Genomic DNA, 24,496 nt, shown 5'->3' with positions numbered 1-24,496 from the left:
TGGAGTCCTGGCTCCTGCCTTCCTGCCTTGGCTGGATGGCTGGAGTCCTGGCTCCTGCCTGGCTGCCTTGGCTGGCTGGCTGGAGTCCTGGCTCCTGCCTGGCTGCCTTGGCTGGCTGGCTGGAGTCCTGGCCCCTGCCTGCCTACCATGGCTGGCTGGCTGGAGTCCTGGCTCCTGCCTGGCTGCCTTGGCTACCTGGCTGTAGTCCTGGCTCCTGCCTGCCTACATTGGCTTGCTGACTGGAGTCCTGGCTCCTGCCTGCCTGCCGTGGTAGGCTGGCTGGAGTCCTGGCTCTTGCCTGCCTGCCTTGGCTGGCTGGCTGGATACCGGGCTCCTGCCTGCCTGCATTGGCTTGCTGACTGGAGTCCGGGCCCCTGCCTGCCTGCCTTGGCTGGCTGGATGGAGTCCTGGCTCCTGCCTGGCTGCCTTGGCTACCTGGCTGTAGTCCTGGCTCCTGCCTGCCTGCATTGGCTTGCTGACTGGAGTCCTGGCTCCTGCCTGCCTACCGTGATAGGCTGGCTGCAGTCCTGGCCACTGCCTGCCTGCCTTGTCTGGCAGCCTGTTGTCGAGGTCCTTGCTTGCCTGCCTTGGATTGCTGGCTGGAGTCCTGGCTCCTGCCTGCCTGCCTTGGCTACCTGGCTGGAGTCCTGGCCACTGCCTGCCTGCCTTGGCTGGCTGACTGGAGTCCTGGCACCTGCCTGCCTCCCTTGGCTACCTGGCTGGAGTCCTGGCTCCTGCCTTCCTGCCTTGGCTGGATGGCTGGAGTCCTGGCTCCTGCCTGCCTACCTTGGCTACCTGGCTGGAGTCCTGGCTCCTGCCTGCCTGTATTGGCTTGCTGACTGGAGTCCTGGCTCCTGCCTGCCTGGCTTGGATACCTGGCTGGAGTCCTGGCCCCTGCCTGCCTGCATTGGCTTGCTGACTGGAGTCCTGGCTCCTGCCTGCCTGCCTTGGCTAGCTGGCTGGAGTCCTGGCTCCTGCCTGCCTGCCTTGACTGGATGGCTGGAGTCCTGGCTCTTGCCTGCCTGCCATGTCCGGCTGCCTGGATTCCTGGTCACTGCCTGCCTGCCTTGTCTGGCAGCCTGTAGTCGTGGTCCTTGCTTGCCTGCCTTGGTTTGCTAGTGGGAGTCCTGGCTCCTACCAGGCTGCCTTGTCTACCTGGCTGGAGTCCTGGCTGTTGCCTGCCTGCATTGGCTTGCTGACTGGAGTCCTGGCTCCTGCCTGCCTGCCTTGGCTGGCTGGCTGGAGTCTTGGCTCCTGCCTGCCTGCCTTGGCTGGCTGGCTGGAGTCTTGGCTCCTGCCTGCCTGCCTTGGCTGGCTGACTGGAGTCCTGGCCCCTGCCTGCCTGCCTTGGCTGGCTGGCTGGAGTCCGGGCCCCTGCCTGCCAGCCTTGCCTGGCTGGCTGGAGTCCTGGCTCCTGCCTGCCTGCCTTGGCTACCTGGCTGGAGTCCTGGCTCCTGCCTGCCTGCATTGGCTTGCTGACTGGAGTCCTGGCTCCTGCCTACCAGGCTTGGCTAGCTGGCTGGAGTCCTGGCCACTGCCTGCCTGCCTTGGCTGGCTGGCTGGAGTCCTGGCTCCTGCCTGGCTGCCTTGGCTGGCTGACCGGAGTCCTGGCTCCTGCCTGCCTGCCTTGGCTGGCTGGCTGGAATCCGGGCCCCTGCCTGCCTGCCTTGGCTGGCTGCCTGGAGTCCGGGCCCCTGCCTGCCTAACTTGGCTAGCTGGCTGGAGTCCTGGCTCCTGCCTTCCTGCCTTGGCTGGATGGCTGGAGTCCTGGCTCCTGCCTGGCTGCCATGGCTGGCTGGCTGGAGTCCTGGCTCCTGCCTGGCTGCCTTGGCTAGCTGACTGGAGTCCTGACTCCTGCCTTCCTGCCTTGGCTGGATGGCTGGAGTCCTGGCTCCTGCCTGCCTGCCTTGGCTACCTGGCTGGAGTCCTGGCTCCTGCCTGCCTACCTTGGCTGGCTGGCTGGACTCTTGGCTCCTGCCTGCCTGCCTTGGCTGGCTGACTGGAGTTCTGGCCCCTGCCTGCCTGCCTTGCCTGGCTGGCTGGAGTCCTGGCCACTGCCTGCCTGCCTTGGCTGGCTGGCTGGAATCCGGGCCCTTGCCTGCCTGCCTTGGCTGGCTTTCTGGAGTCCTGGCTCCTGCCTACCTGCCTGCCTTGGCTACCTGGCTGGAGTCCTGGCTCCTGCCTGCCTGCATTGGCATGCTGACTGGAGTCCTGGCTCCTGCCTGCCTGCCTTGACTGGATGGCTGGAGTCCTGGCTCCTGCCTGCCTGCCGTGGTAGGCTGGCTGCAGTCCTGGCCACTGCCTGCCTGCCTTGTCTGGCAGCCTGTAGTCGAGGTTCTTGCTTGCCTGCCTTGGATTGCTGGCTGGAGTCCTGGCTCCTGCCTGCCTGCCTTGGCTACCTGGCTGGAGTCCTGGCCACTGCCTGCCTGCCTTGGCTGGCTGACTGGAGTCCTGGCAAATGCCTGCCTCCCTTGGCTGGCTGCCTGGAGTCCGGGCCCCTGCCTGCCTGCCTTGGCTAGCTGGCTAGAGTCCTGGCTCCTGCCTTCCTGCATTGGCTGGATGGCTGGAGTCCTGGCTCCTGCCTGGCTGCATTGGCTGGCTGGCTGGAGTCCTGGCTCCTGCCTGGCTGCCTTGGCTACCTGGCTGTAGTCCTGGCTCCTGCCTGCCTGCATTGGCTTGCTGACTGGAGTCCTGGCACATGCCTGCCTCCCTTGGCTGGCTCCCTGGAGTCCGGGCCCCTGCCTGCCTGCCTTGGCTTGCTGACTGGAGTCCTGGCCCCTGCCTGCCTGCCTTGGCTGGCTGACTGGAGTCCTGGCCCCTGCCTGCCTACCTTGGCTGACCGGCTGGAGTCCAGGCCCCTGCCTGCCTGCCTTGGCTGGCTGGCTGGAGTCCTGGCTCCTGCCTGGCTGCCTTGGCTACCTGGCTGTAGTCCTGGCTCCTGCCTGCCTGCATTGGCTTGCTGACTGGAGTCCTGGCTCCTGCCTGCCTACCGTGGTAGTCTGGCTGCAGTCCTGGCCACTGCCTGCCTGCCTTGTCTGGCAGCCTGTAGTCGAGGTCCTTGCTTGCCTGCCTTGGATTGCTGGCTGGAGTCCTGGCTCCTGCCTGCCTGCCTTGGCTACCTGGCTGGAGTCCTGGCCACTGCCTGCCTGCCTTGGCTGGCTTTCTGGAGTCCTGGCTCCTGGCTGCCTGCCTTGGCTAGCTGGCTGGAGTCCTGGCTCCTGCCTTCCTGCCTTGGCTGGATGGCTGGAGTCCTGGCTCCTGCCTGGCTGCCTTGGCTGGCTGGCTGGAGTCCTGGCTCCTGCCTGGCTGCCTTGGCTGGCTGGCTGGAGTCCTGGCCCCTGCCTGCCTACCATGGCTGGCTGGCTGGAGTCCTGGCTCCTGCCTGGCTGCCTTGGCTACCTGGCTGTAGTCCTGGCTCCTGCCTGCCTGCATTGGCTTGCTGACTGGAGTCCTGGCTCCTGCCTGCCTACCGTGGTAGGCTGGCTGCAGTCCTGGCCACTGCCTGCCTGCCTTGTCTGGCAGCCTGTTGTCGAGGTCCTTGCTTGCCTGCCTTGGATTGCTGGCTGGAGTCCTGGCTCCTGCCTGCCTGCCTTGGCTACCTGGCTGGAGTCCTGGCCACTGCCTGCCTGCCTTGGCTGGCTGACTGGAGTCCTGGCACCTGCCTGCCTCCCTTGGCTGGCTGCCTGGAGTCCGGGCCCCTGCCTGCCTGCCTTGGCTACCTGGCTGGAGTCCTGGCTCCTGCCTTCCTGCCTTGGCTGGATGGCTGGAGTCCTGGCTCCTGCCTGGCTGCCTTGGCTGGCTGGCTGGAGTCCTGGCTCCTGCCTGGCTGCCTTGGTAGCTGGCTGGAGTCCTGGCCTCTGCCTGCCTACCTTGGCTGGCTGGCTGGAGTCCGGGCCCCTGCCTGCCTGCCTTGGCTGGCTGGCTGGAGTCCTGGCCACTGCCTGCCTGCCTTGGCTGGCTGGCTGGAGTCCGGGCCCCTGCCTGCCTGCCTTGGCTAGCTGACTGGAGTCCTGACTCCTGCCTTCCTGCCTTGGCTGGATGGCTGGAGTCCTGGCTCCTGCCTGCCTGCCTTGGCTACCCTGCTGGAGTCCTGGCTCCTACCTGCCTGCCTTGGCTAGCTGGCTGGAGTCTTGGCTCCTGCCTGCCTGCCTTGGCTAGCTGGCTGGATTCCTGGCTCCTGCCTGCCTGCCTTGACTGGATGGCTGGAGTCCTGGCTCTTGCCTGCCTGCCATGTCCGGCTGGCTGGATTCCTGGCCACTGCCTGCCTGCCTTGTCTGGCAGCCAGTAGTCGTGGTCCTTGCTTGCCTGCCTTGGCTTGCTAGTGGGAGTCCTGGCTCCTACCTGGCTGCCTTGGCTACCTGGCTGGAGTCCTGGCTCCTGCCTGCCTGGCTTGGTCTGGTGACTGGAGTCCTGGCTCCTGCCTGCCTGCCTTGCCTGGCTGGCTGGAGTCCTGGCTCCTGCCTGCCTGCCTTGTCTACCTGGCTGGAGTCCTGGCTCCTGCCTGCCTGCATTGGCTTGCTGAGTGGAGTCCTGGCTCCTCCCTGCCTGGCTTGGCTAGCTGGCTGGAGTCCTGGCCACTGCCTGCCTGCCTTGGCTGGCTGGCTGGAGTCCTGGCTCCTGCCTGGATGCCTTGGCTACCTGGCTGGAGTCCTGGCTCCTGCCTTCGTGCCTTGGCTGGATGGCTGGAGTCCTGGCTCCTGCCTGGCTGCCTTGGCTGGCTGGCTGGAGTCCTGGCTCCTGCCTGGCTGCCTTGGCTGGCTGGCTGGAGTCCTGGCCCCTGCCTGCCTGCCTTGGCTGGCTTTCTGGAGTCCTGGCTCCTGCCTGCCTGCCTTGGCTACCTGGCTGGAGTCCTAGCTCCTGCCTGCCTGCATTGGCTTGCTGACTGGAGTCCTGGCTCCTGCCTGCCTGCCTTGGCTAGCTGGCTGGAGTCCTGGCTCCTGCCTGGCTGCCTTGGCTGGCTAGCTGGAACTGTGGACCCTGCCTGCCTCTTTTGGCTGGCTTACTGGAACCGTGGCCCTCCTTGCCTGCCATGTCTGGCTGGCTGGAGTCCTGGCTCCTGCCTGCCTGCCTTGTCTGGCAGCCTGTATTCGTGGTCCTTCCTTGCCTTCCTTGGCTTGCTGGCTAGAATCCTGGCTCCTGCCTGCCTGCCTTGGCTGGCTGACTGGAGTCCTGGCCCCTGTCTGCCTACCTTGGCTGGCTGGCTGGAGTCCTGGCTCCTGTCTGCCTGCCTTGGCTTGGTGACTGGAGTCCTGGCTCCTGCCTGCCTGCCTTGGCTAGCTGGTTGGAGTCCTGGCCCCTGCCTGCCTGCCTTGGCTGGCTGACTGGAGTCCTGGCCCCTGTCTGCCTACCTGCATTGGCTTGCTGGAATCCTGGCTCCTGCCTGGCTGCCTTGGCTGGGTGGCTAGAGTCCTGGCTCCTGCCTACCTGCCTGCCTTGGCTGGCTGGCTGGAGTCCTGGCTCCTGCCTGCCTGCCTTGGCTGGCTACCTGGAACTGTGGACCCTGCCTGCCTCTTTTGGCTGGCTGGCTGTGGTTGTGGCCCCTGCCTGCCTGCCTTGGTTGGATGACTGGAGTCCTGGCCCCTGCCTGCCTACCTTGGCTGACCGGCTGGAGTCCGGGCCCCTGCCTGCCTGCCTTGGCTACCTGGCTGTAGTCCTGGCTCCTGCCTGCCTGCATTGGCTTGCTGACTAAAGTCCTGGCTCCTGCCTGCCTGCCGTGGTAGGCTGACTGGAGTCCTGGCTCCTGCCTGCCTGCATTGGCTTGCTGACTGGAGTCCTGGCTCCTGCCTGCCTGCCTTGGCTGGCTGGCTGGAGTCCTGGCTCCTGCCTGCCTGCCTTGGCTGGATGGCTGGAGTCCTGGCTCCTGCCTTCCTGCCTTGGCTGGCTGGCTGGAGTCCTGGCTCCTGCCTGCCGGCCTCGGTTACCTGGCTGGAGTCCTGGCTCCTGCCTACCTGCCTGCCTTGACTGGATGGCTGGAGTCCTGGCTCCTGCCTGCCTGCCTTGGCTGGCTAGCTGGAACTGTGGACCCTGCCTGCCTCTTTTGGCTGGCTTGCTGGAACCGTGGCCCTCCTTGCCTGCCATGTCTGGCTGGCTGGAATCCTGGCCACTGCCTGCCTGCCTTGTCTGGCAGCCTGTATTCGTGGTCCTTCCTTGCCTGCCTTGGCTTGCTGGCTAGAATCCTGGCTCCTGCCTGCCTGCCTTGTCTGGCTGACTGGAATCCTGGCTCCTGCCTGCCTGCCTTGGATACCTGGCTGGAGTCCTGGCTCCTGCCTGCCTGCATTGTCTTGCTGACTGGAGTCCTGGCTCCTGCCTGCCTGCCATGGATGGCTGGTTGGAGTACTGGCCCCTGCCTGCCTGCATTGGCTTGCTGACTGGAGTCCTGGCTCCTGCCTGCCTGCCTTAGCTAGCTGGCTGGAGTCCTGGCTACTGCCTGCCTGCATTGGCTTGCTGAGTGGAGTCATGGCTCCTGCCTGCCTGCCTTGACTGGATGGCTCCAGTCCTGGCTCCTGCCTGCCTGCCATGCATGGCTGGCTGGAGTCCTGGCCACTGCCTGCCTGCCTTGTCTGGCAGCCTGTACTCGTGGTCCTTGCTTGCCTGCCTTGGCTTGCTGACTGGAGTCCTGGCCCCTGCCTGGCTACCTTGGCTGGCTGGCTGGAGTCCGGGCCCCTGCCTGCCTGCCTTGACTGGCTGGCTGGACTCTTGGCTCCTGCCTGCCTGCCTTGGCTGGCTGACTGGAGTTCTGGCCCCTGCCTGCCTGCCTTGGCTGGCTGGCTGGAGTCAGGGCCCCTGCCTTCCTGCCTTGGCTGGCTGGCTGGAGTCCTGGCTCCTGCCTGCCTGCCTTGGCTACCTGGCTGGAGTCCTGGCTCCTGCCTGCCTGCATTGGCTTGCTGACTGGAGTCCTGGCTCCTGCCTGCCTGGCTTGGATACCTGGCTGGAGTCCTGGCTCCTGCCTGCCTGCATTGGGTTGCTGACTGGAGTCCTGGCTCCTGCCTGCCTGCCTTGGCTAGCTGGCTGGAGTCCTGGCTCCTGCCTGCCTGCCTTGACTGGATGGCTGGAGTCCTGGCTCTTGCCTGCCTGCCATGTTTGGCTGGCTGGATTCCTGGCCACTACCTGCCTGCCTTGTGTGGCAGCCTGTAGTTTTGATCCTTGCTTGCCTGCCTTGCCTTGCTAGTGGGAGTCCTGGCTCCTGCCTGGCTGCATTGGCTACCTGGCTGGAGTCCTGGCTCCTGCCTGCCTGCCTTGGCTTGCTGACTGGAGTCCTGGCTCCTGCCTGCCTGCCTTGGCAGGCTGACTGGAGTCCTGGCCCCTGCATGCCCGCCTTGCCTGGCTGGCTGGAGTCCGGGCCCCTGCCTGCCTGCCTTGGCTTGCTGGCTGGAGTCCTGGCTCCTGCCTGCCTGCCTTGGCTACCTGGCTGGAGTCCTGGCTCCTCCCTGCCTGCATTGGCTTGCTGACTGGAGTCCTGGCTCCTGCCTGCCTGGCTTGGCTAGCTGGCTGGAGTCCTGGCCACTGCCTGCCTGCCTTGGCTGGCTGGCTGGAGTCCTGGCCCCTGCCTGCCTGCCTTGGCTGGCTGGCTGGAGTCCGGGCCCCTGCCTGCCTGCCTTGGCTGGCTTTCTGGAGTCCTGGCTCCTGCCTGCCTGCCTTGGCTACCTGGCTGGAGTCCTGGCTCCTGCCTGCCTGCCTTGGCTGGCTAGCTGGAACTGTGGACCCTGCCTGCCACTTTTTGCTGGCTGGTTGTGGCTGTGGCCCCTGCCTGCCTGCCTTGGCTGGCTGGCTGGAGTCCTGGCTCCTGCCTGCCTGCCTTGGCTGGTTGAGTGGAGTCATGGTCCTTGCCTGCCTGCCTTGGCAGGCTGGCTGGAGTCCTGGCCTCTGCCTGCCTGCCTTGGCTGGCTGACTGGAGTCCTGGCTCCTGTCTTCCTGCCATGGCTGGCTGACTGGAGTCCTGGCTCCTGTCTACATGCCTGCCTTGACTGGATGGCTGGAGTCCTGGCTCCTGCCTGCTTGCCTTGGCTGGCTAGCTGGAACTGTGGAGCCTGCCTGTCTCTTTTGGCTGGCTGGCTGTGGTTGTGGCCCCTGCCTGCCTGCCTTGGCTGACTTGATGGAACCGTGGCCCTCCTTGCCTGCCATGTCTGGCTGGCTGCAGTCCTGGCCACTGCCTGCCTGCCTTGTCTGGCAGCCTGTAGTCGTGGTCCTTGCTTGCCTGCCTTGGCTGGCTGGCTGCAGTCCTGGCTCCTGCCTGCCTGCCTTGGCTGGCTGACTGGAGTCATGGTCCTTGCCTGCCTGCCTTGGCAGGCTGGCTGGAGTCCTGGCCTCTGCCTGCCTGCCTTGGCTGGCTGACTGGAGTCCTGGCTCCTGTCTTCCTGCCATGGCTGGCTGGCTGGAGTCCTGGCTCCTGCCTGCCTGCATTGGCTGGGTGCCTAGAGTCCTGGCTCCTGTCTACCTGCCTGCCTTGGCTGGATGGCTGTAGACATGTTTCTTACCTACCTGCCTTGGCTGGCTGGCTGGAACCGTGGCTCTTGTATGTCTGCCTGCCTTGGCTGGATGGCTGGAGTCCTGGTTCCTGCTTGCCTGTCTTGGCTGGCTGGATGGAGTCATGGCCTCTGCCTGCCTGCTTTGGCTGACTGGATGGAGTCCTGGCCCCTGCCTGCATTCCTTGGCTGGCTGGCTGGCTGGCTGGCTGGCTGGAGTTCTGGCCCCTGAGTGCGTGCCTTTGTTGGCTGGCTGCCTTGCATCACAGCTGGTGTTCTGTTGCCAGGTTTCCCAGATCTAGAGCTTTTGTCAGGGAGGTGGCTCATGGCATCATAAAGCCTTGGCTATGCATGCCTTAGAATGTCCCTTGACAACTAAAACATGGCTGCACTGGTGGATTCGGTGACTTTGTCCTGACAGTTGCCCTGTGTGTCTGATGAACCTGTTGAATTCTGCTGGGATCCATTTTAAGGCCATTTCTCTATCTTGTTTTTACTGTTGGTTCCACTAAAGATCTGTTGGTTGTATCAATCAGTTTGTGGATGATGCTAAGCTGGGAGGAGTTTAGACCTCCTTGAGGATAAAGAGGCCTTGCCTTGAGATCTGGACAAAATGGCCTGGGCAATGGCCTCATCAGCACAGCCGCAGCCCTCGACCACCGCCTGCACACCGCATGCGCTTCTTCCTCCTCAGCCTCGCCCTCCTCGCCCTGGGCTGCATCTCCACCACTCTGCCCAAAGCCGTGGCAGGGTGCCCCGCTGTGCCAGAGCTGGCCTCCCTGGTGGAACTGTTGTAACGAAAGGGGAAATAGTGTCCGAGTAAGAGAGGGGAGATTTAGATTGCATTAAAGGAAAAAGTCTTTCATGACAAGAGCGGTGAGGCATTGGCACATGTTGCCCAGGGAGGTGGTGGAAGCTCAATCCTTGGAGGCATTCAGGGAGAGGCTGGAGCAGGCTCTGAGCGCCTGACCCAGCGTAGGGTCCCAGTTCACTGCAGGGAGGTTGGACCAGATGACCTGTAAGGTAAAGCATTCTATCATTCTGTCATTCTGTGACTCCTTGCATTGCTCAGTTGCCTGTCGAGCCTTTAGAGGCACCCCTGGGTCGTGCCCAGCACCGTCCTTGGCTGCTGATTTATCAGGGCAGATGGAGAGGGACTCAGCAGCAGAGATCCCCAGCCGGCTGAGTCTGCTTCTCCCTGGAGCAGCACAGCCAGGGAAGGTCATCCTGGGGTCCAGGACAGCACAGCCCCCGCCTCTGCAGAGCAGCCCTGCCAACTCGTGGCCCTGCAAGGAGCACAGGGAGAAAAGCAGGAGCAGCCAGCCAGGCCAGCACCAACACACTGCCCTGGGCAAGGCTCTCTGGGAACAGGGGTGGCCCTGGAGAAGGGCGTGGGAGCACTGGAGCCTGCAGGGAGGCTCACAGGAGAAAGGGAAAGTCATTTCTGCGGGCGGCTGCTGGGGGCAGGCTGCTCTGTTGCTGGCACAGCGAGGTGGGAGGCACGTAGGAGGTGCGCACACCACGGCTGGGTGCTGAGCTTCAGGGGCAATTTTGGATCCCAACCCTGGGGAAGCTCCCTGCAGCACGGGAGCTGCTGGGCACCGCCGGGCACAGCCCGGCTCCGTCCTCTCCGCGCCTCCCTGCGCGGACCGGTGGCCGCGCCCGGGATCGCCCCGAGCCTCCTCTTCTGCAGGCGGAGCCGCCCCAGCTCTCCCGGAATCCCACCCCAGCCATTTCCCACGCGGTGCCGAGGAGGGGAGGGGATGCGGGGGAGGAACGGGGCCGGCGCTCGCAGTGCTACGACACGGCCGTTTGCGCCGCCCCGTCCTTACCCGGCGGAGGGCACGGGGACGGGGCGGCTTATTGGAGCTGCAGAAACGACCGCGGGCAGAAGCGCCGAGAAACGAACGGGAAACGTTGAATCGACGAACGCACAGAGCGACAAACAAAAACGACCGCGTTCCCAGCCGGCTCCCGTCCGAACGGCGACTGCGGAGGACGGCTCGGTGCCGACCGGGGACAGACGGAGCCCCGCGCCGCCTTCCCCTGAGCGCCCGGCGTCCCCGAGGCACGGCGCGGGCGGCGGCGGGGAAGCGGGGCTGCGGAGCGCCGCTTTCCCCGCACGGAGTCCCGTGGCTCCGCCGCCGCGCCGGGCACCATCGCCGCGGCCACGACCGCCATCGTGAAATCAGGCACACCTGATACAGCCACACCACTGAGGCTCCTCTGCTAAATTGCACTGGTTCCCAATGCTCGCTTAAAAAATAAAGTCCACTGAGAGTATCAAACGCCAACACATTTCTCAGTATCTGGACATCCCTGCCTCGTCCATCTCTGGCCAGCAGGACTAAATTCAAAGCAGTGCAAGCCACCATTCCACACAAGTAGCTATGATTAATCCTGCAGATCAGAGCTCAATAAACACTGGCTCAGCACAAGTCACTCACAGAGAACAGGGGCTCTGCTACCACCAGCACCTGCTGTACATCAGGAAGGAAAACGAACCGAGGAAAACAAACACAGCAGCATACAACTAAGAGCTCCTCGTGATTGTCAGCACTGAAAGGAAAGCAGGCTGAAGAAAAACCTTAGGTAAATCCATACAGGACAGCAAAGCAGGGAGGACAAAGGACAGGGACTGATCCTGAACTGAACGCATTAGAGAACAAGAGCCTTGAGAGCAGTAATTGGCTATACAGGTAAGCGATACGCACGTCTGAAATGGTGATTTCTTCAGAAGACTGCAGGGTGTTCCTCATCAAGACAAAGGACAGTACATAAAAATATCAGGATGGATATAAGTTGAAAATTCTTGTCAGCTGGCCTGGCATCCTGGGGCAAGCTGAAGACTAGACAGGACACCAACACAGAAAGAGAACTAACAGCACAGGGGGTGCCACAGAGAAACTGGAAAGTGACCAAATCTCTGCTGTGTGAGGTAGAAAGCTGAGGGTGATACCTGCTGCCAATGAGGGGCACAGTGGAACGACAGGACGGATGCCACCTGCAGCACAGACATTCACACCAGGGGCACAGCGCAGAGCTACGATCCCAAAGCCATTATAAGGTTTGATTTAACAGTGCTGTGTGGGACGATTCAACTGCTTCAAGCTCAAACAAGCTGCAAGTGATTGATTAATCCGTACATCTCAGTGACCTCAAAACCTGACGTCTTGGAAAAAATAAACAGAACAGACCATCTCAAGGAGCAGATAATCAATCTACACAACTTAATCCAGCAGGCAGTCCTGTGGCCAAATTCTGTGCTGGCAGCAAAGACTTTTTATGACCATTAGGAACATTCCCAGTTACAGAGCTACCACAACTTGGGCACTAAATACACAGACCCACCTGGGAGAACAGCAAATAAAGAAGCAACTTACCCTCCCCTTATCCAACTCCACTCACATTTAGAAGTGAAACTACAAGTTCAAATGCCAGGAAAAAATGAGGGAAAAAAATCACCTGGTATTTTCCAGGCAAACCACCAAGATCATAGAATCACAGAACATCCCAAATTGTAAGGGATCCACAAGGATCACCAAGTCCAACCTGATGCTCCAGGAAGGACAACCCAAACGCAGATGGTCTTTAAGCTGCAGCAGCTCAGGACCAGGCCCACAGCCCTGGGGAGCCTGGCCACCACCACTGGTATCAGATGCAGCAAGCACAGGGAGCAGGCAGGCAGGCACAGCAAGCAGCAAGCAAAAACCAATCTGAGAGGGGGCCTGCTTACAGAAATAAATCCGGGGCCTGCCTACAGAAAGCTCACACCTTTCACTCCAGTAAAGCTCCACCATTTTGACAGCCAAAACACAAACTGCCATTTCACTTCTCATGGCTCTTCCCTGAACTCCCACACAAACAGTTACTTCACGTCCCCTATCGCACTGCAACTGCTCAATCAATAATCTAGATTATATCTTTCACGACATAAGAAGCTCACTTCTGCTTGGTGGCAATGACAGTCCATTCCCATTGCATCCTTTCATGTGAGGAAAATCACAGCTGGCTTTCTGACAGCCTCCTTCATGATTCCCCCAAAAGCACCCAGCACTTCTTCTGAAGAGTGAAAGAAAGGAAGGTTCATGGAAATGGGCACACAAGGCTTGCAAGAGATGCAGTGCTCCAGATCATAGACAGGACCATCACAGTGCCAAGACACAGCTTATCACTAAAGGAAACATTTGAGAGCATTTTCACAACTTCTGCATAAGCTGTAATGATTCAGCATATCCAGCTTTCTTATTGTTCAGTTGGAGAAGGCAGATGCTCTCACACATCAGTCAGCAAGCACTTGGATGAGCCAGCCCTCTGCTTTTCACAACGACAGAAATCGTTACTGCCAGCTCTGACACCTTACCAGGAGATGCTTCAGCTCATTACCGTGGACTTCATTCCTTCCATCAGCAGCTGCTCCTGAACTGACCTTCATTCACACAGTGACACCACCAACTTCCAACACGAGCTGCCCTGCAAAACAGAGAAAAGAGAGCAGGATGACAACCAACACGGAGATAACACGTTTTAATATTCACGAACAAAAAAAGCAGTAACAATACAGAAGGGCAGCTGCAGCAACACAGCAGTACATAAAGAAATGAAAACCTGGCCCGGCCCTGGAGCGGAGCGGCCCAGCCCCAGAGCCCCCACCTCCAGATGCCTCATTCAGCAGAGATCCATCATCTCAGCAACCACCCACTACCCAACCCGCCAGCGTTCCTGTGACCTGCCATCAGCTGACGAGACAGAAGTAAGATCACCATGATCTTCCAAGCCACGAGATGGGCCAGGACACCACAAGAGGATTCACAGTACTTTAGATGGAGCCTCATGAAGGCAGAGTAGAGGAGGACGATCGCCTCCCTCACCCTGCTGCCCACCGCTCTTTTGTTGCAGTCCAGAATACTGTTGGCTTTCTGGGCTGCCAGCACACACTGCTGACACAGGTAAAGCTTTTTGTCTCCCAGGGAAGCCCAAGACCTTCTTGGCAGGGCTGCTGTCGAGGAGTTCTCCCACCATTTGGCAGTTGTGCTCTGGAATCCTGCCTTCAGGCATGAAAGCCAGGGAAGCGTTGCTGGTGAAGACAGAGGCAAAGAAGCCGTGAGGTACATCAGCCCTCTCTGCTCCTGTGCTTATTAACACAACAGTAGGCCCGCACCACCCCTGTCTACTCCTTTACTTGTAAGGAAACTCTATCAGCTGGAGCCTTCACACTCCTCTGTGAGTATCAGGTCCATGTCAGGTGAAAGCAGCCAAAGCTGCCCTGACTGTCACAGCCCTGACCAGCTCCCTGTCGGCCAGTGTGAGACCCAGCTGAGCATCGCCTGTGTTTCCCCCCAGCAGCTGTGTGAAGAAGTTGGCTGAACTCAGTGGCCTGTTGTTCTGCTCGGCCAGAGAATGCCAGGGCAATTGCAGCTCCCATAGTCCAAGATAGTCCACTCTTCCAGTCCAAGAGGTTTCTAGAGTGTGTGGAAGATAGCTTCCTTACACAGCTGGTACGAGAGCCTACCAGGGGTGGTGCCCTGCTTGACCTGCTCTTTGCTAACAAAGAAGGTCTGGTAGGTGATGTGAAGGTTGGAGACTGTCTAGGGCAGAGCGACCATGAAATTGTAGAGTTCTCTATTCTTGGAGATGTCAGAAGGGTGACTACCAAAACTGCTATCTTGAACCTCAAGAGGGCGGACTTTGACCTGCTCAGGACGCTTGTAGCACGGGTCCCTTGGGAGTCGCTCCTTAAGGGTAAAGGGGTCCAGGAAGCCTGGACACTCCTCAAGATGGAAATCTTAAAGGCACAAAAACAGGCTGTCCCTGAATACTGTAAGGCGAGCCATAGGGGGAGAAGACCGGTGTGGATGAGCCGGGAATTACTGTCAAGACTCAGGAAGAAAAAGAGAGTCCATGTCCTATGGAAGAAGGGACAGGCTACTAGGGGAGATTACAAGGAAGTTGCTAAGGTATGCAGGGAGGAAGTCCGGAAGGCGAAAGCCCATCTTGAACTTACATTGGCCACTGCAATAAAGCAGAATAAGAAATCCTTTTACAAATATATCAGTGGCAAGAGAAAAACCAAGGATAATCTCTATCCTTTAATTGATGCGGCGGGGAATGTGACCACAGATGACAAGGAGAAGGCTGAGGTCCTCAACGCCTTCTTTACATCTGCCTTTAATAGTCAGACCAGCTATCTTCAGGGCACTTTGTGCCCTGATCTGGATATCTGGGCTGACACGCAGAATGTCTCCCCGGAGATCGAGGTGGAGACAGTTAGAGAGCTCCTCCTCCATCTGGACAGTCACAAGTCCATGGGACCGGATGGGCTTCATCCTAGGGTGCTGAGGGAGTTGGCGGGGGTGATTGCTAAGCCGCTCTCGGCTCTACCAGTGCTCCTGGTTGACTGGAGAGGTTCCAGAGGATTGGAGGCTTGCTGATGTGACGCCCATCTACAAGAAGGGCCGTAAGGAGGATCCGGGGAACTACAGGCCTGTCAGCCTGACATCAGTGCCAGGGAAGGTCATGGAACAAATCCTCCTGGGAGAGATCACACGGCTCGTGCGCGGCGTTCACGGGATCAGGCCTAGCCAGCATGGGTTCATGAAAGGCAGGTCGTGTTTGACCAACCTCATCTCCTTCTACGACTGGGTGACCAGACTGGTAGATGAGGGAAAGGCAGTTGATGTAGTCTACCTGGACTTCAGCAAAGCCTTTGACACGGTCTCTCACAGTATCCTTCTGCGGAGACTGGCTGCCCGTGGCTTGGACAGTTTTACCCTCCGTTGGATAAGGAACTGGCTGGAGGGCCATGCTCAACGGGTGGTGGTCAATGGAGTGAAGTCTAGCTGGAGACCTGTTACAAGTGGTGTCCCCCAAGGGTCGGTACTGGGGCCCATCCTGTGTAATATCTTCATTGACGACTTAGATGAAGGGATTGAGTGTACCCTGAGTAAGTTTGCAGATGACACCAAGTTGGGAGGTGGTGTCGATCTGCCTGAGGGCAGGGAGGCCCTGCAGAGGGATCTAGATAAGCTGGATCGCTGGGCTGAGGTGAATGGGGTGAGGTTTAACAAGGCCAAGTGTCGGGTTCTGCACTTTGGCCACAACAACCCCATGCAGCGTTACAGGCTTGGGGATGAGTGGTTGGATGATTGTGAAGAGGAAAGGGACCTGGGGGTGTTGGTTGATGCTTGGCTGAACAGGAGCCGACAGTGTGCCCAGGTGGCCAAGAGGGCCAACGGCATCCTGGCCTGCATTAGAAATAGTGTGGCCAGCAGGAGCAGGGAGGTGATCATCCCCCTCTACTCAGCACTGGTGAGGCTGCACCTCGAGTACTGTGTTCAGTTTTGGGCCCCTCACTACAAGAAAGACATTGAGGCCCTGGAACGTGTCCAGAGAAGGGCAACGAAACTGGTGAGGGGTCTGGAGCACAAGTCTTATGAGGAGCGGCTGAGGGAGCTGGGATTGTTCAGTCTGGAGAAGAGGAGGCTCAGGGGAGACCTCACTGCACTCTACAACTTCCTGAAGGGAGGTTGTGGTACAAAAAGGTCTGGCCTCTTCTACCAGGCAAATAGTAGGACCCGAGGAAACGGCCAGAAGTTGTACCAGAGGAGGTTTAGGTTGGATATTAGGAGAAACTTTTTCTCTCAAAGGGTGGTCAGGCACTGGAATGGCTGCCCAGGGAGGTGGTGGAGTTGCCGTCCCTGGTAGTGTTCAAGAAGTGCCTGGATGAGGAGCAACGAGAGATGGTTTGGTGCTTGTGGTACTAATAGGAATGGGAGGGTGGTTGGACTAGATGATCTTGCAGGTCATTTCCAACCTTGTGATTCTGTGTGTGTGTGTGAAATAGGCAGCTGCTCATTGATCTGCAGACACCTCAGATTGCTGACAAAAGGCTTCTGCCTGCTCTCCTTGATCAAGCAGTTGGGAAGCAGCCTGATCAAGACCACGCAACAGTTAATGATGTTATCCTATAATAGCTCAACTGACCAAAATGAGAGAATCTTTTTCATGGTGTACTGCACGTGAGTCATAGGCTCTTTCACATCTGGTCACTTAAGGATACAGTTTGCAAAAGAATCCCTCGTTTTATCTCCATCTATCACTAGCTGTATCCAATAAAGTCCTGCAAGAAGACACAAAAGCTGGGACAAGCTTGCTGATAACTGCTGAGGACACGCAGGAATGTCCATGACACAACAGCCACTGCAGTCAAGGAAGATCTAGAAAATACAGGTGATAAAGGAGAAGAGAAAGAAATAAGCTTAGTCATGCTCCAGTGGCACACGACTCCACTTGTTCGGCTAAATCCCTTTATAGGCTGCCCCCATTATGCACAGCAGGGACAGCTTCGGTTGTCCCAGATGTGGATATCTACTGACAGTGCAGGTGTTGTTGGACAAGGGAATGTCCTGCCACGCTCTGGGAGTAACAGCCTACATTTCAACAGATATTTGCATCTGCACAGCTCCTTCCTATCCTTAATCTCCACATGTGAGCATTAGTGGCTCACAAATTAGCAGTAGTGAGGTACCTCACAGGGAGGTGTCTATGTTGTGGACATCTGATCTGAGGCAAGAGGAACTGAGGGGAGTATTGGGAGGGGGGACAGAGGATCAGAATGGGGGAATAAGGAGGGGAGGGATGAGGTGAGGGTGGGGAAGGGACCCGGGAGTAAAAATGGAGAACTGGGTGGGAGGCGGGGGGGGGGGGGGGGGTTGAAAAGGAATGGGGGAACTGGAGTTGGGGGGGCTCTAAAGGTCAGTGTTGGGGGGGATTGGGGGGACAGTGTGACCCTGGGGGTCAGAAAGAGGGACTGGGGGAGTTTATGGCCGAACCGTGGAGGGGAACGAGGCAGCGATGTAGCCTGGATTGGGGGGGGACGGGGACACAGCGCACCTCCCCACACCGAGCAGAGGCCCCGAACACCACAGAGGCCCCACGGGGCCAACGCAGAGCGGCCCCCGCCCCGGTGCCCCCGCGAACACCCACTTGTAGAAGCTGAAGCGGCGCTCGGAGCCCGGAGCTGCCCTGCGGCGTTGGAGCATCGCGCTGCCCCGCACTACCTCCTCACGGCCGGCTCGGCCTCGCGGCGCAGGGTGATGACGTCACACGGCCCCAACGCGCCGCTCCAGTAACCGCCCTCAGCGCGGGCAGAAAGTAACCGAGCTTTTATTCTCATTATTGCTACTAAAAATCTCTGCTGTCTTTTGCGAATTGCCGTAAATTTCCACTCGGCACACGCAGGTGCGTTCTGCGTTTCCCCAGTTGCTCCGCGCCTCCAATCTGGCACGGCCGAAGGCTTTGCGGGGCTCCTCCTGCTGATACAAAGCGGGAAGCGCCGCGGCACATCCGCACGGCTCCCTTTGCCAGCCACAGAACCCCGGCTTGCTCTGCTCCGCTCCCTGGGCTGCCGTGGGACGCCAGAGCGGCGCTGCTGATGGGGGAAGGCAGCTGCACTCCTCCCTCCCGCCAGCAGTCGTCCCTCCACACCCGCAGGAGGACGGTTTCCCTCCCAGCAGCCCACCGCACGCACTGGCCGTACCTGCGCGTGGAAGGTGTGGGCGATCTCTCCGTCCACATCGTAAACAACCAACCCCAGGAGAGTTTCACCTTCATCCTCATCTGCTCCCTCAAAGACAAGAGATGACGGCAGTCACACTTAGGCAGGCCGTGCGAAAAAGAACATGCAGAGGCCAAAGGTGGGAGCCCCTCTCCCCCACATCAGCTCTGGCAGGATTGGAGCACAAAGGAGGGTGAGCCTGAGTCAGGGCACCTGGAGCAATTGCTCCCAGCTGCTCGGCCATGAAGAGGGGCTCAATGGGGTTTTATGGGGCTCTGTGGCAAAGCTTTTCCTCGGGGCTTTCCTCCTGAAGAAGCAGTGGGCAGAGACTTACTGAGACAGCAAACTCTTTGGGGGCACTGCTGACTTCCCCAGAGGGAGAAACTGCCTTGGAGATGTGCCAGGCGGTGAAAGCCATGGGCTGGAGATGCTGATTCTGAAGGTGCTTGTGCTGGAGCTTGAATTTCAGCCTGCAGATAGCTGGCTGTGGTGGTTGGTGATGCCCGCAGCACATGGCGTAGGGGGCTTGCATAGGAGCTGAGGAGGCATGAGAGGGTCGACACCCTCCAGTTCCTGGGAGGTCCCAAATGTCCTTGGGCAACGGAGGGGGTGACAGTGGATGTGGGTGGCTGGGACAGCAGACTTTGCCTGAGCTCAGGATTGGAGTAACTCAGTTCCCGATGAGAGCACATCACATCCAATCCTACTGTCCTGCTTTCTTTCTAAAGGAACTGACCAAGAAACTGAGCAGGATGCACTGCAGGAAGGCAGCCATCCCACCCTGCCGGTCTCGGACAGTGGAACGCAGGCAGCGTCAACAGCTGGCACGCCAGGTAATTTCTGTGCTGCGTAATTTCATCCAGCATCACTAACCAGGTCAGCAACCTTGCACACCAGGTCAGCAGCCAAACCTGAGCGTGTGGGCACAGAGCACGTGTCAAAGAAGCCAGGGACGGCCCTGTGAAAATGGCTGACCTCAGTGGGGTGTGGAGAGTTGTTCCAGCGGCGTGCCAGAGGGGGGACGTGCAGACCTCTGTGACGCTGCTCAGCTCCCACCACTCGCAGTTCCCAGAGAGTTGTGTAGCAGGTGAAGGGACTGTGGGACATTGTCTCGTTTCTTCCAGGCATGAATGCAGGAAAGCACAGAGGCTGCTGTTCACAAATCTGAGCAGAAGTGCCACGTCACAGCCATGGTAATGTTCTCAGCTGTGCTGCTGTCTGCATGCTGCTGGCCTGTGGTGCTGTGATGTGGATGTGCCAGAAATACCTGGGAGTTGGCTTTTCCCCAAAACACCCGATTGCTGCACTTGGCAATGAAGCATCTGTAGTGCCAGGATCCTGGACGGCCAGATCAGCTGCTGGCAGCGCACTGCCAGGACTAACAGCTCAGATTTATCTGAAGATGAAATTGCTAACCGGAGATACGGATTGTTGTACCAGGAAATGGAGGCTGATAAAGCAGAGGTACCTACCCCAGTGTGTAGCCTAGTCTAGACAAAGAGTTCCTTAGGTCAAGCATAACCTTGTCGTTTAAAACCAGTCCATCTGTGTGTTTCCTGCTACCCCTCCTAAGTCCTTGCAATTTTTTCTTGGAAAGTTGTCATGCAGCTGTTCATAGTGTGGTGCCCTTCAGTCATGTAATGAAGCAGGCTGGCAGAAATGCATTTCAGGAAGGTGAATGAAGCTTCACACTGTGAAGGCACACGGTGTCTCACAGCTTTTGTACTTTATATGTATAATTTAAAATGCATTTCCAGTCTTTTCTTCTTTCTTTTTATAAAAATACTGAAGTCACTGCGCTTTTTTTATTGGTTTTGGTGTTCTCTTTAAGCCTGTAAAATCTGTTATCGAATTGCACTGTCATCAAGTATCTTTCTGCCTTGCCCTTCCTTTTGTTATTTCTTTTGTTTTATGTCTGGCCTATTTTTATTTTGCAAATAGAAATGTTTTCCCCATGTTCTTGTTTACTAAACAAATGATGACTTGTTCTGATCTTCACTTCTACTTGGGCATCCAGCACGGCATTTAATGGATTTGCACAGGTTAGAAACAAGCAAATTTTGAGTGTTTTCTTCTGTTTTGTTGGGAGGAGATTAAGACTGGCTGTACAGTTTTGAAAACTCTGCTCTGCAGACCAGCTACACAGTAATGTCCTGCTGACACGAATCCTGAACTTGTCTGCCCTCAGAAAGTCTTCCTGGATGTTCCTAGAAGGCTGCTAATATTCTTGGCGCTCTTGGCCTAGCTGAATTTAATTGGAAAACTCCCACTAGCTTAGCAGGACTGTCTTCTTATTTTCCAAATGAAAGAACTGGATTCGTATTTTTCTTTCTCTCTTTTTTGGATTTTTCTAACAATCTCAAAATCCTGTTGTACAATCAATGGATATTAAGATGTTATAATCACAAAAGAACAAGAGAGTGAGGCAAAGTAGACTAAGATAACAAGAGAGAATAAACGGAAGGCTTACCCGCATGCTAGGCTCACTTACAAAACCCCCAGAAGAGGGGATCTCCAGAAGAGATCCTTCCCCACTGGCAGCCAGCTCTTCAATAGGTCTAGGAGGGGTGGAGCCAGGCAGCACAGGTGGATTGCCTTCACTGTGCTCCTCTGGCTGACTCGTGGCTCGTCTCCGGTGATCAATCAGAGGTTCAGGCTGTGACTCAGCAGTTCCCAAACACCTGTGAAGCATGGCTTCCTCACAGCTTTCACGCCTGTTCAGTGACTCTGTGTATTTATGCATTTATACATGAAATGACTTTATTTGTTTCTGCAATGTTGTTTTCACCTATCGTATGTTTTAGTCTGGGAGTTCAATCTGAGTTGTTTATTTAGTGCTGTGATAATGCTGAGGATCTGCTCGAGGCACTGCAGCAGTGCAGTGCACGCTTACGTCTCAAACCCCAGGGCCCCCATCCCAAGTGATAATGCAGATAATCTGGGGCCTTCTTAAATTCCAGCACCTTTCAGAGGCTGGCTTACCCACAGCATGCTCTGCACACCACTGTTTACATATGCACACAAAAAAGCTGGGCATCTGCAAGGCTGAAAACGAGTCTTTCAGTGCTTATTAATTTTGCTCCAGGCCTTTGACATTAGTAAAGTATTCAGAAGGAAGGGCTAAAATACAAAGCTGCCACCACTTTCTCTAGTTAATGCATGCGAAGCTTCACCTCTCTAATTCCTGAGCAGTGTGCGCTGTGCAAATAAAAGCCCAGAGTCCAGAGGATGTGTAAGGAGCTCCGAGCTCTGCACTCCCTGTGCAGTGCAGTCTGGCAAAATCAACTTCTGGCATTCGCTGTTCAGAAGTGCAGTGTGCCTGAAGCAAAGTCCTTGCAATTCGCTTCTATTCAGTGAAGGATTCTTCACCTGTTTGAACAACTTGAAACATTTTAGAGTCGTGGAACACTTTTGAAAAAGGAAGGTCTTTAATATTGACATTCATGCCTGTTTAGATTATCGATTTTCCATCCAAGCTCAGCTATTGGTGGTTATGCCTGAGTAAGCCATAAAAATCAGGTCTTTACTGGATACATCCCATGCCAAATATTGTTGCTGTGTTGTTTTTATTTTCTATAGGTAGGATGCCGCTGCATTTACAGTGCAATCAAATGAGAATGTGACAGAGACTCTGTAAGTGGTGGATTTGGCTTCTTTTCTAAATGGTGTGTAAAAAAAAGGGTACTGTTTTTTGCTTTGTACAAAAATATTTGCTCCTTTGTACAAAAACATGGGTGTTTTCCATCCTCTAAATCATTAAATCTTGACCTGAAAGAATAGGTGGGTATACCATTGCAGCTGTAAATCTGTACTTTCTGAAAGTCTTTCACTAGGATAGCACTGCAAAAAAGGAAAAACAGGATGCCTAGATACTTTTAGTTTATGAAGGTACAGCCAGTTTACTTATTTATTGCACTTCAGAAAATCAAGAATGAGTGCTTTGGTCCAGGGTACAGCAGGAAGTGCTCACATGTGCTGTTGGTACACATACCTCTAATATCACTGCAGCTTTATCTATCTTCCACATTTTAGTAGGTACCATCTTTTAAGGGGGGGAATACTGTTGAAAGCGATCATGCTTTGGTGGTTTCTGGGCTCCTCTTGCTGAATCCAGTTAGCCTGAATGAAGGATATGGAGTGGCAGCATTGCTGGGTGAACGCTGCCGTTACTGAGAGCAGAAGAGTGATTCTGTCTGTTGATGTGCCTTTGGTCACTGAGCACCGTGAGAGCATTCTGAGTATTTGTGTTTCTAGTTCAGATGGCAGGTAGCCTAAAGACTGCTTGTGCACAAGTGACTCAGAGCACATCGGTGCCATCTGCATTCTAACACATTACCTCTGATTTTAAGCCTGAAAGTTCCTTCCAGTATTAAGGCCCAGGAAACTCATTAGCCATCTGACCTGGGACAGATCTGCCTTTTGTTTCTCATTACAATTATCCCACAGGACAGACTTCTGCACAGTGTGGTGTAATATAATGAACATTTCTTTATTCTTTGCCAAATCCTGAAGGTGGTGCTTAGGCAGATTTCTCTATACCTCACTAAAAACAAGCCTGCTAAAGGAATAGATGAGGAAAGAATTGAAAGGACGTGTTTTGGTGTGGAGGTGGGTTTTTCTGTTTGGTTTTGTTTTGTTGTTGTTTTCTGACAAATGTCAGGGAGCAGATTTTCGTATTTTGAAGAATTTCAGAGATGTCTCTTCATTACAGAAGGCCTTCTGACCAGCTGCATCTTATCAACTGCAAAGCAGCTGCGTAGATTTGAGGTTCATGTTATGCTGAGCAATGTGTTCATGGCAAATTGATCTACTGGGGTTATTTAATCTGGCTGAGTCAGCCATCTTTATAGCTGGAATATGCTGAGCACAGCTTGCAGCTCTCTCCTTTAGCTGTGTGTGTTTGTGTATGGCAACTGCTGAGTCACGGCCTGAACCTCTGATTAATCACCTGAGGTGAGCCATGAGTCAGCCAGAGGAGCACAGGTGAAGGCAATTCACCTGTGCTGCCGGAAGGGGTGGAGCCAGGCTGCACCCCTCCTGGACCTATTTAAGAGCTGGCTACCAGAGGGGAAGGATCTCTTCTGGAGATCCTCCTCTTTGATATCTTCTAGTGAGCTCAACCCAAGGGTAAGCTCTTCTACTTATTCTCTTTTGTGATCCCTGTTTGCTTTGCCTTACTCTTTTGATTATATTGCAATTATAACATCTTGGTTATACACTTGGCGAGCCAGGCAGGCTGAATATACTAAAATTAACATGTCTTTCCTGTGGAATTTCTATAAATGGGTCAAGGGGGAGAACAATACTCCCCTGGAGAAAATGATTCCAGGGCAGATCCCAGGGTTTGAGGGATCGCCCTATTACGAGTTAGCTGCCATCATTGAAAAATGGGGTCCCTTACGTGTTATGGGCAATCTCTCCCCATATCGCATGGCAGACTATTTTCAAGGACTTGGCAAGGACATTCTCATTACCAAAGAAAGACAATTGGCTGCCTCCATGGTGGCATGGCCACTATTAACCGCTTTAAATCACGCGGACTCAAGAAATAATACTTTAGAAACTGAAAATCAGCTTTTGAAAGATCGCATTGAAAAGTTAGAGCACGAACTTGGCGTTTTAACGGGGAAGAAGCCAATTCTACATCTTCCTGTAAGCCAAATTCGTAATATTTCAATAAATGATGACCAGGCTCCTGAATCAACAGACTTCGTTGATCAGGACAACAAGAAATCCAAATCAGACCTTGAATGTCCAATTCAAACTGATCCATTGGAGGTCCGTCCTGTGATAACCCAAAAAACAAAAAAAGTACAGGACAGACCGGCAGGGGTGCCGCCTGATCAATGGCCCCCTGCCCAGACTCATTTACATGTGACAGCTCGGCCATACACAGCAACAGAATTAATGGACTTAGTACAACGATTTCGGCAGAAGCCCAGAGAAAGTGTGCCGGCTTGGTTATTGAGACTGTGGGATTCTGGGGCAGAAAGTGTCGTGGTGAATGGCCCAGAAATATTTAAGTTGGCCACCATGACTGTCCATCCTGCTCTTAGGCAAAGGTTATACGTGGGCAATCAATATCGTGATGAAAACCATTCCATACTAGAATGGTTAATGGCGGCCTGCCGTATGGTATGGCCGAATAAATCAGACATACCGTTACATACAGGTATGTGGTCCTCCATGGAGGACCTTCAGAACTATATCCGTGAACTGGGTGTAAGAGAGGCCATCTATGAAGATACATTTGATGGCCCTGATATGGTTAAATTTTCGGCAGGGATGAGAGATTTAATTCTACAGCAAGCTCCCTCCCATCTGTACGGCACCCTAGTTTCGATATTAAATCCCCTTGTAGCATCAGAAGCCGTAGTCCAGCAGGCTGCCCAGTTAGTTGCCGATTTGGGAGAAACAGAACGCCTGCGGACTAGGCGCAATATTCGGTTTTTGGAGGAAGCAGAGGTCCTGCCGGTAA

The 24,496-nt window shown here is 56.2% G+C and overlaps 1 protein-coding gene and 1 long non-coding RNA gene across 2 annotated transcripts in view; one reads left to right on the top strand and one right to left on the bottom strand.

Moving 5' to 3' along the window:
* LOC125686009 (maternal embryonic leucine zipper kinase-like) overlaps positions 1-17,548 on the bottom strand; it is a 111,519-nt gene extending 93,971 nt beyond the window's left edge. Inside the window, exons 1-2 of the transcript XR_007373567.1 lie at positions 17,448-17,548; positions 12,826-12,935 (exon numbers count right to left, since the gene is read on the bottom strand). The gene's annotated coding sequence lies outside the window, so the exon portion shown is untranslated. The remainder of the gene's footprint in view (positions 1-12,825; positions 12,936-17,447) is intronic.
* Positions 17,549-17,580: 32 nt separating this feature from the next.
* On the top strand, positions 17,581-22,946 carry LOC125686011 (uncharacterized). Its single transcript, XR_007373576.1, has 3 exons — positions 17,581-18,211; positions 18,747-18,851; positions 19,143-22,946. It is a non-coding gene; the product is annotated as an uncharacterized LOC125686011 (long non-coding RNA).
* The last annotated feature ends 1,550 nt before the right edge of the window (positions 22,947-24,496 follow it).

Source organism: Lagopus muta, chromosome 30 (assembly GCF_023343835.1).
Source record: "Lagopus muta isolate bLagMut1 chromosome 30, bLagMut1 primary, whole genome shotgun sequence".
NCBI lineage: Eukaryota > Metazoa > Chordata > Aves > Galliformes > Phasianidae > Lagopus > Lagopus muta.
This window is presented reverse-complemented; position numbering and strand designations above follow the sequence as displayed.